We start from the raw sequence: 14,042 nt of genomic DNA on the forward strand, positions 1-14,042 counted from the left end.
TTTTTTTCTTTTCAGCCAGCCTGCATCCATATTGCATTCTCCTCTCCAGCCCCGGACTCTCTGGTGATGCAGCAGCGCCTGAGGGAGGGAGGTGGCACCGTGCCCAGATCTCAGTATTCCTCTGCTCTCACGTCCCCTGTCTCCTCGCCATTGTCTGCCTCGGTCTTTTGCTCCTTGCACCACACTGCATCTCACTCCCCCCCACACCCCACCGCCCTCTCAGGCCACCATTACGGCTGTTTGCCTTCTTCTTCCCACCTTCCCAGAGTCGCTGGCTCTGTTTTCTTGGTCACTTGCACCGAGGATGCTGCTCAGAGAAGAGCCGTTCCACCACCGTTCAGCTTCCCTGCCTTTCCCCCCAGTGCAGCCAGCTCTGATGAGGACGCCTTCCCAAGCTGTAGCGTTAAGATCCCATCTTGACTCTTGAAAGATGGAAGTGAAAGCTAGAGAGAGAGAGAGAGAGAGAGGTATGTCTCACTTTTATTTCTCCCATTGCTATCTTTTGCTTTTCATTTGCAGAAAATCATCTAAACCTGGGCTAGCCCAATAACGGGAGTCATAAACCAACCAAATATGCTGGATTCGTCCATGTTCTAGGCCGTTGCAAGCCGTGGTTACATTAACCCAGCTTAACATGTGTGAATGCAGCCTTTCGGGCTTTGAACGAAGCAGGTTAAGAATGTGCGAGTCCGTAACTATCTGCTCATTGATCTCACTTCAATCCTTTCTGCATGCGTGACCCGAAAACCTTTCGCGTTCTTCAAACTGCCCTACTTGGAGCACATTACGTGAAGACCCAGCTCCCTGAAGGAGTCCATGATGGCTGAGAAAGGCAGAAAGAGGTCATCGGTGAAGTGGATGGAGATGGCTACAGCCGTCATGGGGTACCCTCTTCGGAAGAGCTGAAAGAGACAGATCATTCTGAAGAAGACCACGTCTTTGCAGTTGCTAAGAGTCAACTTCAGCTTCTAGACCAGAGGTCTTCAACCTTGGCAGCTTTAAGACTTGTGGACTTCAACTCCAGCATAGCTGGCTGGAGAATTCTGGGAGTTGAAGTCCACAAGTCTTAAAGCTGCCAAGGTTGGAGACCTCTGGTCTAGACAGAAGAATTCTTGGCTGCTATGGGAAAGTAAAGGTGTAGCTGAAACTGTGGGGCAGAAATATCACTGCAAAAATGTGACGCTCCTCTGGTTCCATATTTCACCAGGCACCATAATATCCATTTTAAGAAGTGATGGAAGCAAATGAAAATCCATAAAGATGTCCTTAAAAAGGTGGAGGGGGGGCGTGTTGGTTGGTTATACTGAGTCACTTCATGCGGTACCTCCGCATGGAGTTGCCTCTTGGATTACTGGAATTCCGAGACATCCTTGCCCACACATATTCCGCTGAGGAAATCGTTCCCCCCCTACACAAAGAACGTGCTATATATACCACGAGAGAGAATGAAGGCTCCTGCTCACAAACTCGTGCATTTAGATAACGAGTTAATGTTAAATGAATATTCCTTTGATTTCTCTTGAAATTCCTCCGGGATTTGGCCTGAGAAGAAAAATGTCCACATCCATCGCGAATTTCAACAACAGCGGGGAGGTGGGATGAAGGAGCTACGAATTTTTGCTTGCAATTAAATTCATCTGTAGGTCTTCCTCTGTGGTTTAAAAGGAGCACTCCCTCCTCCTTCAGAGAATCCCCGGTCGCCCCTTAGACTGTGATCTTCTCATGGGCACCTGCTGCCCACCAAAAAAGAGATCCTTTTTGCCCAGGTGACTATGTAATCATATGATGTCACTCATCCTGCTTAATGCAAGAAGATGCTAAAGTGTGTTATGGAGTCAGCCACAAATGGAGACAGACATATATATATGTGTGTGTGTGTGTGTGTGTTTTCGTAGGTTTTCACAGGTATAGGTATGTAGGTCTTGGCGTATTCGGGTCTTTTCCTGTGTAAGGTTGAAAGTATCTAGGTAATGTTTTGACGAGGTCTCACTCGTCATCTTCAGGCTGGTGCTTTCGGCCTCGTGCTTGTGCGAGCAAGGCTTTGCTCGCACAAGCACGAAGCCGAAAGCACCAGCCTGAAGATGACGAGTGAGACCTTGTCGAAACGTCACCTAGATACTTTTAATCTTACACGGGAAAAGACCCGAATACGCCGAGACCTACATACATATACATACATACATACATACATACCTCTTTGGAACTGCCTCAGAAAATGCCACCAGAATGGAGCTTGCTGCGAAGACCAAGTTATCCCACATCCCAAACTTCAGGTATTCACGGGCGACTGCCATGAATTTTCCAAAGCACCAGAAGGCAAGAAACAATGGATGGAAACTAATCAAGGAGAGAAGCAACCTGAAACTAAGGAGAAACTTCGTAACAGTGAGGACAATTAACCAAGTGGAACGGCTTAGCTCCGGTAGTCACGAGTGGTCCCTCACTGGAAGCTTTAGGAAGAGGCTGGACAACCACTTGTCTGGAGCGGTGTAGGATCTCCGGCTTGAACATGGAGTTGGACTAGAACAGGGGAGCGATGACTTCACTTCGATTTCCAAATCACAGGAAATCATCATCCCAATTTCAGATTATTCTGAGTCAGACTCTCATCTCAAGCACTGCGTCCGATTCTAGGCCCCACACCTTCAGAAGTCAGACAAATCGGAACAAGCCGGGAACATCGTCAGGGCACCAACGACTAACTCCTATTTTTGACTTGTACATTGCCAAATCTACTACAGGCGGTCCTCGATTTACAACAGTTTGTTTTAACGACCGTTCCAAGTTACGACGGCCCTGAAAAAGGTGACGTAGGACCCTTCTTCCCAGTTACGACCTTTGCAGCAGCCTCCCCATGGACCGCGAGATCGAAATTCAGATTCTTGCCAGCTGGTTCATACTTATGACCATTGCAGTATTCCCGGGGTCACGTGATCCCCTTTTAATAATAATAATAATAATAATAATAATAATTTAATTTTTATTTTGCGACCTTCTGACAAGCACAGTCAAGGGGGGAAACCAGATTCACTTAACAACCGGGTTGCTAACTTATCAAATTGCAGTGATTCACTTAACAACTTGGGAACTTAAGAAATGTCATAAAATGGGGGGGGGAAACCTCGTGTAATAAATGTCTCACTTAGCAACAGACATTTTGGGCTCAATTGTGGTTGTAAGTCGAGGACTAGCCATACAGTCCTGTAACAGCAAAGCTGGTTGAGGAATTCTGGGAGTGGAAGTCCACAAGTCTTAAAGTTGTCAAGGTTGGAGACCCCTGGATTAGAAGACCTTCCAACTCTGTTATTCTATTAAGTAGACTTTCCAAACCCCATAATAAAACTCACCATCTCTGGTTTCAGCTGTTTGTTTCTTGGGGGCTCTTTGTCTATGACCGTGCGCAGAATCCCTTTAATTGTCTCAGTCCACACACCATTCTCGCCCTCCATACAAACCCACATTGAGTAATTGCAACCAAGCCCCGAAGCTCAGTGCAGTTATAACAGCTAGGGTGTTGGGTTTGAGTGAGAAATGCAAATTCCCATTTCCCCCCCCCCCTCATCTTTTAACGTGTGCTGGTGGCTCAAAATCTGATAAACTGAGAAGGTTGTGAACGGGGGTTCCCACAATGCTATGCAATTTGACCCCCGTGGAAGGTGGGAAGATGGGAGGAAGATGGGACAGAATTAAGAAGAGCCAGGTGATCTCAGGTCTTTGTCCTTTGTCGCTTTTGTACACAACTTAAGCCCCGTGAAAAATGGGAATATTTAAAGAATTGTAACGCTATTGTCTGTGTAAGACTCAAGTTTGAGTAGGGTGGGGGTTTTTTTCTTTTCAAACTGTGTTTTTAAGGACTCCCCCCCGCCCAAAATTCTCTTGAATAAAGCTATTTTTCTATCAGTAGAATTTTGTTCTTGGTCTGGGGGTCTGGGATTTAGCATTAATGTTTAAAAAAAACAGGTTCCAAGTTCTGAAAATGTTTGAAAAAGCCTGGACTAGTATCAAGACTGGAAATAGTATCAAGACTGGAGTTTTCTTTATCATTTACATGGGAAGGTTTGTTTGCTTGTTTTCAAAACTTCTCCTCCTAATGTCACTATTAATGTTTTTATTCTAGATTGGGAAGCAGAATTACCCGTTAGTAACTGAGCCCTCTTGGAAGACAAAAAAAAAATGGCTTAGAGGTAAGACTCCTTACAACTTTATTCATCACTAACACCACATTTTGCACATTTAATAGCAGTAGAATGATATACCACTCCACTGTGCTTTACAGCCATCTCTAAGGTGTTTACTGAATCAGCATATTGCCCCCAACGATCAGGGTCCTCATTTGACCGACCTCAGAAAGAAGGAAGGCTGAGTCAACTTTGAGCTGGTCAGGATCGAACTCCTGACTGTGGGCAGACTCGGCCTGCAATATGGCATTCTAACTACCGTGCCACCGTGTCTCTTTTTAAAAGACTTTCTGACGTTGTGATTGGACTTTTCCACCTTCTCTGCCTGATAATTCCCTTCTGTCAGGTGGGTTACATCGAGGTAGCATCAAGTAAGGAAAGTTTTACTTTTCTTTGTTGCATATATATATATCCCGCCATTCCTTTAGAACAGGGGTCTCCAACTTTGACAACTTTAAGCCTGGTGGACTTCAGCTCCCAGAATTCCCCAGCCAGCAAAACTACACTACTAACCAGAGCATATAAAACATTTGCTAGACCAATTCTAGAATACAGCTCGCCTGTCTGGAACCCTCACCACATTTCTGACATCAATACAATTGAACGTGTCCAGAAATATTTTACAAGAAGAGTTCTCCACTCCTCTGAAAACAACAAAATACCTTATGCCACCAGACTTGAAATCCTAGGCTTAGAAAACTTAGACTCCGTCACCTTCGACAAGACCTAAGTTTAACTCATAGAATTGTAATGTCCTTCCTGTTAAAGACTACTTCAGCTTCAATTGCAATAATACAAGAGCAACCAATAGATTTAAACTTAATGTCAACTGCTTTAATCTAGATTGCAGAAAATATGACTTCTGTAACAGAATCATCAGTGCTTGGAACACTTTACCTGACTCTGTGGTCTCTTCCCATAATCCCAAAAGCTTCAACCAACAACTATCTACTATTGACCTCACCCCATTCCTAAGAGGACCATAAGGGTCGTGCATAAGAGCACAAACGTCCCTACCGTTCCTGTCCTATTGTTTTCTTTTTTCTTCTTATATATATATATATATATATATGCTTATACCTCCTAATATTCCCTCATATATATGTTTATATACTATATAACCTTTTTGTGTGATGCTTATATATATATATTGTTGTGACAAAATAAATAAATAAAATAAAATAAAATAAATAAAGTTGCCAAGGTTGGAGACCACTGCATTAGAACACAAGTGGGGAAAGATGGCCTCTTTATGACTTGGGGACTTCAACTCCCAGTATCCCTGAGCCAGCCATACTGGCTCAGGAATTCTGGGAGTTATAGTCCCCAAGTCATAAAAAGGGCCAATGTTCCCCACCTCTGTTCTACAGGATAAAACAATCCGACTAGTAACCCACGAGTAAAATCCAAAATGCAGAATCTACGTCTCACTTATTGTTGGCTGAGGAATTCTGGGAGTTGGAAGTCCACAAGTCATAAAGGTGCCATCATTTCCCACCCCTGCTTTAGGAGCTCAGGGCAATGTGAATAAGAGAGTTGGAAGGGACCTTGGAGGTCTTCTAGTCCAAACTCCTGCCTAGGCAGGAAACCCTACATCACTTCAGACAAATGGTTATCCAACATCTTCTTAAAAACTTCCAGTGTTGGAGCATTCACAACTTCTGGAGGCAATGTTCCACTGGTTAATTGTTCTAACTGTCAGGAAATTTCTCCTCTGTTCTAAGTTGCTTCTCTCCAAAGTCCACAAGTCTTTTTTTTTTTTAGTAAAAAAGTTTTATTTTTACAATCATGTCAAACAATTCATTCAACGTACAGTTAAATACATTTAGTCGGGCCTGCCCAGTCACCACCCCCCTTTTTAACACTCCCCTCTTCTACCTTCTTTTACTATCCAAACCTTCCTCTCCTCTTATCTACATCCTCTCCTCCCTCCACCCTACACCTTCCTTCTCCCTCTTCTACCCCTCTTCCTTCCTCTTCTCCTCTTTCCTACCTCCTACTCTCTCTTTTCTCCCTCCCCACCGTTCTAAAATGGTAACTGGGCAGACCCGACCCTACATTAATTATATTTATACATCTTCAATAATCCCTGTACATTCACCATCACTCCATCTCTAGCCTCAACCCCCCAATTCCCTCCCCATACCCCGCCCCCACCCCGACTTCCCAGAACAAAACGCAGGGTATCAAAACTAACAATCATAATCTAAAATAATTCCTAAATTATAATCTCTAGTCTCTCCACACTTAATCACACTCTCAATTCCCCTCTCCTTCAGAAATATATCTTAAAGTCCACAAGTCTTAAAGGGACCAAGGTTGGAGACCCCTGCTCCAGAGGCAAGTTGTTTCACTGATGAATTGTTTCCTATCAGGAAATTTCTCTTTAGTTCTAAGTTGCTTCTCTCCTTGATTAGTTTCCACCCTTTGCTTCTTGTTTTACCCTCAGGGGCTTTGGAGAATAGCTTGATTCCCTCTTCTTTAGGGTAGCCCCTGAGATATTGGAAGACTGCTATCACGTCTCCCCTAGTCCTCCTTTTCATTAAACTAGCCATGCCCAGTTCCTGCAATAAGACACACCTGCCCAATTTTGCCTCACTCCAACAATCCTGTGAATTAGTGAGCTGAGAGGGGAATGACTGTCCTGAAGTTACCCAAGATCTTTCATGACTGAGAGTAGACATGAGTCTCCTTGGTCCCTTCCAACCACTACACTAACCACTACACCACAATACGGGTGGAGTAGATGCCCATAGCTCCGCAGTTCCAGTCAAGGCTGCCCACAGCATCCTAGTTTCCTTCATTGGGAATTCATATGGCCACAGCATGACATATTTTTCCCCTTTCCTCTTTCAAATCCAAAACTCCCCAGGACTTCAACCATTGCTTCAAGCCTCAAGGCACAATCTGCGTCGGCCTTTCCCTAAACCAGTGCCTTTTAGATGTGGTGGACTACAACTCCCAGCCTCTCCTTGACAGTATAGTGGTGTCATTTCCTGGGGATTTAACCGAAGAGAAATTATCTGAGAACGGAGTGGGGGGTGGGGGATGTTTGGTTGTTTACTTACAGACGTTTCATTACCCAAACTAGATATCGCCATCCGTGATGGTTAAGGAGTGGGGTTCGCTCTCGATTTATATTCTAGCCCTGTCAGTGTTGGTGGGAGTGATTTGTTTTTTTTTCTTTGGTTGGGCTATTTACTGTTAGCTTGTTTGGCTATTCCTTGATTGGGTATTGTTTACTTTTGCATTGTTGGTCTGATGTTAGCCACCTTAGTGTTAATCTGAGAATGGTCTCCCCAAGCACTGATTTTCAAGTCGATTTTCCAGATTGGAAGACCTCTTGATGTTGGAGTTGACCTCTTTCTGGCCAGGATGGTTTTGAAAGGCTGTGATTTGAACTCCCGATATCCTTGGAAGGCACCATCTTGGGAGAAGTCATTCTAGTGTCAGCTCTGTATTTAACACAAGCCTATTTAGTGACTCACTTCAATCTTTCCAGTATTTCTCAAATTCCCTTGGACTGGATGGGCGTCTTCCCCATATCGAGCAAAGCTTGTTTTATGTTTATAACACCAGGGAATTGTGCACTGCACTGGACTTAACACTTTTCACTCTTCCTGCTCTGATCAGGAGCAACCCAGTCATTTCAGTAGGCTTTAACACACACACACACACCAGGGGTAAAATGCTCCCGGTTCGGACCGGATCAGCCGATCCGGTAGCGATGGCAGCAGGTGATTTGGACAACAGGTAGCAAAAATCCCTGCTGAATAGGTTGTAAAAAAATGCTTTTAAAAGTTAAAAAAAAAAAAAAAAAGATAATGCGCCACAGCTGATCACAACCACCCCCACGCGCTGTTCTACTTACCGCATACCTCCTTTTTGGCGTGCACTACACGCCTGCACCTCGCATTTGGTGCGCGCCCATGCACAACCAGCGAACCGGTAGTAAACCAGTTCAGATTTCACCACTGACACACACCAAAAAATGTGTAGGAAGGATTGTACTCCGCGTTAAACAGGACAAAGGGGTGCATTTAAATGTTTAGCTTGCTGTCTTTAGAGCAATATTTTTCACTAGGTACCACTCAGCTCAGCACCCTTACAATTGTGATTAGCACCTTTAGTGTATCTGTCCTATTATAGGACATACGTGATGAAAATTGACATATATCTGCTGACTGTAAAAGCCCACACCCACCTTGTAAATGTTATTTTCATCTTCCGGTTAATTCATGGCTTCCTGTTCAACCTGATAAGGAATCAAACCTTTCCTTTCTTTTTACTTGGTCTGAAATATATTGAGTTAGTAAGACTATCCAGCATGAGGAGTTAAGGCTCTTTTCATAATTAACTGCTTTGAGTTAGTAGTGCCTCTGAGGTCCTAGGTGAGCCAAATAGGAACCTCTGGCTTAAGTGGGATTTCAAAAAATTTATGTAGGTTTATGTAGTCCATTGTTTTATGTTTTTCAGTGCCGTTGTTTGACTTTGAACGGGTCACTAAATGAACAGCTGCAAGTTGAGGTCTACTTGCTGTAGAGGACTGTACAGCTAGTCCTCGACTTACGACCACAATTGAGCCCAAAATGTCTGTTGTTAAGGGAGACATTTATTACGTGAGGTTTTTTTCACCCCATTTTATGACATTTCTTGCCCAAGTTAAGTGAATCACAGCAGTTTGATACATTAGTAACCCGGTTGTTAAGTGAATCTGGTTTCCCCCTTGACTGTGCTTGTCAGAAGGTCGCAAAAGGGGAACATGTGACCCCGGGAATACTGCAACGGTCATAAGTATGAACCAGCTGGCAAGAATCTGAATGTTGATCTCGCAGTCCACGGGGAGGCTGCTGCAAAGGTCGTAACTGGGAAGAAGGGTCCTACGTCACCTTTTTCAGGGCCGTCGTAACTTGGAACGGTCGTTAAAACAAACTGCTGTAAATCGAGGACTGCCTGTAGTAGACTTGGCAATGTACAAGTCAAAAATAGGAGTTTGTCGTTAGTGCCCTGACGACGTTCCCGGCTTGTTCCGATTTGTCTAGCTTCTGAAGGTGTGGTGCCTAGAATCGGACGCAGTGCTTGAGATGAGAGTCTGACTCAGAATAATGTGAAATTCGGACGATGACTTCCTGTGATTTGGAAATCGAACTGAAGTCATCGCTCCCTGCTTACAAAGCCACAGTGTTGGGTTTGCCCAGCGAGCTAAACCAAGCTAATTAAAATTACGGGACGGGTAAGTTGTGATTCAACGCAAGGTGGGCAATTCAGCTATTGTCTTTGCACGTCGTGAGAACTAGGCCAGTGTGGTTTATTTTCCTAACCCTGTGTGTCAAGACAGAAATTGCTAACCCAATTGGGAGTTTAGGATGCTTCTTAGTGGGCTAGTCTTGACTCCAGTGGTGAAATCCTCCACGGATTGCCACCGGTTCGCTGCCCACACATGTGCGGGTTGCACGCCAAATACGCACTGTGTGCTATGCGCACGCAGTGCACACATGCATGTTGCGCACCAAGCGCATGCTGCCCACGTGCGCATGCGCAATGCGCCCCAAACGCGCTTCACGCGGAAAAAGAAGGCTTAACATGGTAAGTAGAACAGTGGGGGTGACAGCTGTGCCACGCAATTTAGATTCGCTAGAAAGCAGGATTTCCTGCTTTTTAGCGAATCTAAATCGCGTGGCACAGTTGATTGTCGGAAATACCAGTTCGGACGAACTGGTAGTTTTGTTTTTTTTACTACTGATTCGCCCGAACCGGTAGCTTTTATCACTACCTGTTTGCCCGAACCGGTGAGAGCCGGTAGCATTTCATCCCTGCTTGACTCCCAAAAGAAGCCTTGATCGGGACAAAGGAAAAACCAAGAATTTCACCTCCCGCTTTTAGCCAAGGGGCCTTCATGAGGCTCCTCAACTCCAAGACTTCCTTCGGCAAAATGGCGTCTCGCTTTTTCCAACCAAAGCACAGCGTGTTTCTTGTACTTCCGAGCCAAATCTCCCGCTCATCATCTTACCTCTGCTTCTACGTAAATGCAACTGGGAAATAGACAGAGGATAGGACCAATTCCTCATTCTAAGTCTGCGTGCAAGTTCTGCCTATTCACGGGAATGAAAAATCCCTGAATTTTGTCCTCCGTTCTCCTTTTCCTAACCGGAAAAAAAAGGAGGGGGGGGAAGGGGGGGGGAGGAAAAAGCATCCGAAATCAAATCTGTGCAGTGGATTTTTCTGGAAACATTTTCAGGTGGGTGTTTTTAAAACAAAATCCTAGGCTTTCCCTCCGCACCCCCAAATAACGTACGGACGACAGTGTAGCTCCGTGGGAGATGGGGAGAAGCGGTGCAGGATCGGTCCCACCGAAACGCTAAAGCTAAACGTAGCAGCAACTAAGCAAAGTCTCCAGCCGCTGCCTTTGTATTGCCAGAGATTTTTTTTTTTTCCCCCCAAAGCACAGCAAAGCACTCTCTTTTGCGTTTACGTGGTTAAACTTACAATGTCCTTACCCAGAGCGAAACGCTGGTGGGGCGAGAGCTCCCTCTTGTGCATTTTCCCTGAAATTTTTCAGGATTTTCAGCCATACGGCTTGCCTTCTTCCTCCACGTTCCACAATGGCCTGTCTTCCTTTCCCCCCACTTCCCCTCCCTCTCGCCCCCCGCTCCCAGCCTGTTGCAGTTTACAACCGGGTGAAAAGTATAAGCTCTATAAAAACCGGGCCCCTTTGATTACAACAGCCAGTAGAGCAAATTGTCAGACATCTACTGGCAGCGTTGAGCAAATGTCCCTCTGCTGACAAGCCCTAAGGAAGTTACTGGACAGTAACTGTCTGAACAAGCAGGGTGCATCACAGTGACGGTCAGTGAATCGGAGCGCTGGTGCAGTGCACTCTCAGGGGAGCCATGCAGTGAGGCATGGCGGGAAATTTCAAGGGGGGATCTGAGCATCGAGGCGGTTTGCCATGCACACCTGGAGTTATACAGATTACACCACACACACCTTCAGTTGCACTCATGCCACTCACAACTGCAGTGGTACACCTACCATGCACACCTGTGGTTTCACTCCCGCCACCCATACCCTGCAATACCTTACACACCTTCAGTTGTGCATGGGTTACCACACCTGCAGTGGCACATGCCTTGCACACATGCAGCTGCACACTTGCCACTCACACTTGCACACCTATAATTGCATACGTGCCACCGCCATGGTACATACACATACCTTACGTACCTGCAGTTGTGTACATTTTGCCACACCTGCAGTGGGCTGTGCCTTGCACACGGGCCACCCACATCTGCAATGGTACATACACCTTGCACACCTGTATTTGCACACCTGCCACCCAACACCTCTGGGGGCCTCTGCGGGCTCAACAGACTAATGCAGTCTGTTATTAACAACAGCTGCTTGCAATTACTGCAAGTTCAAGCCCCACCAGGCCCAAGGTTGACTCAGCCTTCCATCCTTTATAAGGTAGGTAAAATGAGGACCCAGATTGTTGGGGGCAATAAGAGTTGACTTTGTATATAATATACAAATGGATGAAGACTATTGCTTAACATAGTGTAAGCCGCCCTGAATCTTCGGAGAAGGGCGGGATATAAATGCAAATTTAAAAAAACCACCTGCATTGGTACATATCTTGCACACCTGTAGCCACACACCTGCAGGATGTGTGTGCGTGCGTGCACATGTATGCAGTTATACAGATGCATATGGGCAGTTTCCAAAGGAAGTCTGCTAGGACTAAGCAAGGTTTGTGAATAGGAACAGGAGGAAGGGGTTAGGAGGCAAATTTGGAGGAAAGACAGAGCGGCTCAAGCCCAGTTGGAAGACTTCAGGCCTCTGGATGAGTTTTCCTCTTTGGAAGAGGTCAGGTTGATCTCACAGGCCGATCAGTGAAGATCCTAGATCCAACCACAAGCTCATAGACCGATGCAGAATGAAGCCACGATAGACTTTGAGTTGCCATCAAATCGTAATAGGAAGGCTTGAGGCCTTGGTGATTTTAACTAGATCCATAGCGATGTCAACGGTTGGTCTTCTTGTTCTAAAATAGCCTTATTCAGGTCAGTGGACAATTGGCTCCCAAGAGCTCCTAAGCCAAGATCCAGGCCAACTGTCAGACTAGCCACGAATATTAGACTGGCTGCTCCATTTCCCCCATACCATCCCTGAACATTTCCTGGATTGGGCTCATCTTCAGCAAAAGGGCTGAGCTTCCACACCATCCATTCCCCGAACGTGGTTTTCCTTCCCTCTCCTTTTTCCTTCCCCCCCTCCCTCCCTCCCTCCCTGCTTCTCCATGTTTTCCCTCCCCCAGCATTCCAGGGTTTGTTGCTTCTCCTCTCTGGCCTCCGTTATCTCCTCAGCACCTGCAGTTGTCAAGATACATCCCCAGCTGGGAGGCGCTCCCTTTCCCCAGCGGTCTTCCACTCGGCTCCTGCGGTGGCTTTGCCGGTTGCCATAAACCCGTAGATCCGAACTTGCGGTACCACTGCTTCACACAAGCTCGAGTCTGTGGGTATGTGTCGACCTTGGCCAAGTTCTCCTGATGCGCCGCGGCCGCCGGACCAGCTTTCCGGAGTTCGAGCGTGTATAACCATCGGTTCCACTAAAACTTGAGAAGAGCTGAGCTCCTCACTGAGAAGGGGAACGGCCTGGCCACTTCCACTTCCTCCTTGGCTTTCCAGTCTTTGCCGGAAGGTGCATGGAGATGGGTTCAACTTTCTCAGTATCTTAGCTTTCTTTTTAAAATAATAATAATAATAATAATAATCGGAGGCCTGGAAAAAAATGTTCATCCAAAGGTGAGGCCGGTGAAGCCTGCTAAAAGGGACTACTTTCCAAACAGCCTTAGGGATGGGTGGGTGAGGGTTTAGGGTTAGAGTTTAAGACTTGTGGACTTCAACTTCCAGAATTCCTCAGCCGGCTGGGGAATTCTGGGAGTTGAAGTCCACAAGTCTTAAAGTTGCCAAGGTTGGAGACCCCTGCTCTGAATAATAACTCCGTCGTGGAGCAGAGCTATGTGAAAACCTTGCAGTCTCTTCCAGCTGGATCTTCTAACTCAACGCGCAGCCTTCCTCCATCTCCCGTGAAACGAATATTCCTCCAGAGGATGCCTGGGAAACCTTCTTCTTCTTCCTCGCCTCCACCTGCCAGGACTTCTGCGTGCCTCGCGTTGAGGTAGTAGGTTGTATGGTTGAGAATAACACCATCAGGAGATAACTATACAGCCTCCTAGCTTTCCCTGAGGCATCGCCATACCGACGAGACGAGACAGGTTGGTCCATTTGGCATTGGATGGTCCCGTCAGCCTTCATCCGGGTAAGTAGAAGCGACTTCCTGCAGCTGGAAAGACTTGAGTTGGGATCTCAAGGAGCCTTGCCGACCATCGCTGAGCAGGTACCAAACCATTATCATCTGTAGCGTTTGTTTGTAGGTTGTGATTTTGCACAGAAACTGGATTTTTCTGGCTTTTTTTTTTTTGAAAACTTTTCACTTCTCATCTCAGACGCTTCTTTCAGTTCTGCAGAAGCTTCTTTGGATGAGAAGCGAAACGTTTTCCAAGCAAGAAAATCCAGTCTTTTGGAAAAGTAACTTTGGGGAAAACCCACGACCGGGATGATTGAGAATCTCCCGAGACATTTTTGCGCAGGAATAATTAGGTTAGCGAATAGTGGCCATCAGCTTGATGGGGAATGGTGGCTTTCTTTCTTGAAATATGTGCAGGTCAGCCGACAGTCAAAAGTAGACCAACGCATTAAGAAAACGGAAAGCGAGCGTGAGAAGGAGTCACTTCCATGGGTGTGCAAATAAGATGCCTTTGTCTCACCATCACAAGTTTTGGAAGCACCCCCCAAAAAAATA

General features: G+C 45.9%; 1 protein-coding gene across 1 annotated transcript in view; it reads left to right on the forward strand.

Moving 5' to 3' along the window:
• The window catches only part of SPACA6 (sperm acrosome associated 6), an 87,122-nt gene that overhangs the window by 36,308 nt on the left and 36,772 nt on the right, over positions 1-14,042 (forward strand). Inside the window, exon 3 of the mRNA XM_058195613.1 lies at positions 4,118-4,184. The gene's annotated coding sequence lies outside the window, so the exon portion shown is untranslated. The remainder of the gene's footprint in view (positions 1-4,117; positions 4,185-14,042) is intronic.

The sequence above is a fragment of the Ahaetulla prasina genome, chromosome 10, assembly GCF_028640845.1.
Source record: "Ahaetulla prasina isolate Xishuangbanna chromosome 10, ASM2864084v1, whole genome shotgun sequence".
In the NCBI taxonomy this organism is placed as follows: domain Eukaryota; kingdom Metazoa; phylum Chordata; class Lepidosauria; order Squamata; family Colubridae; genus Ahaetulla; species Ahaetulla prasina.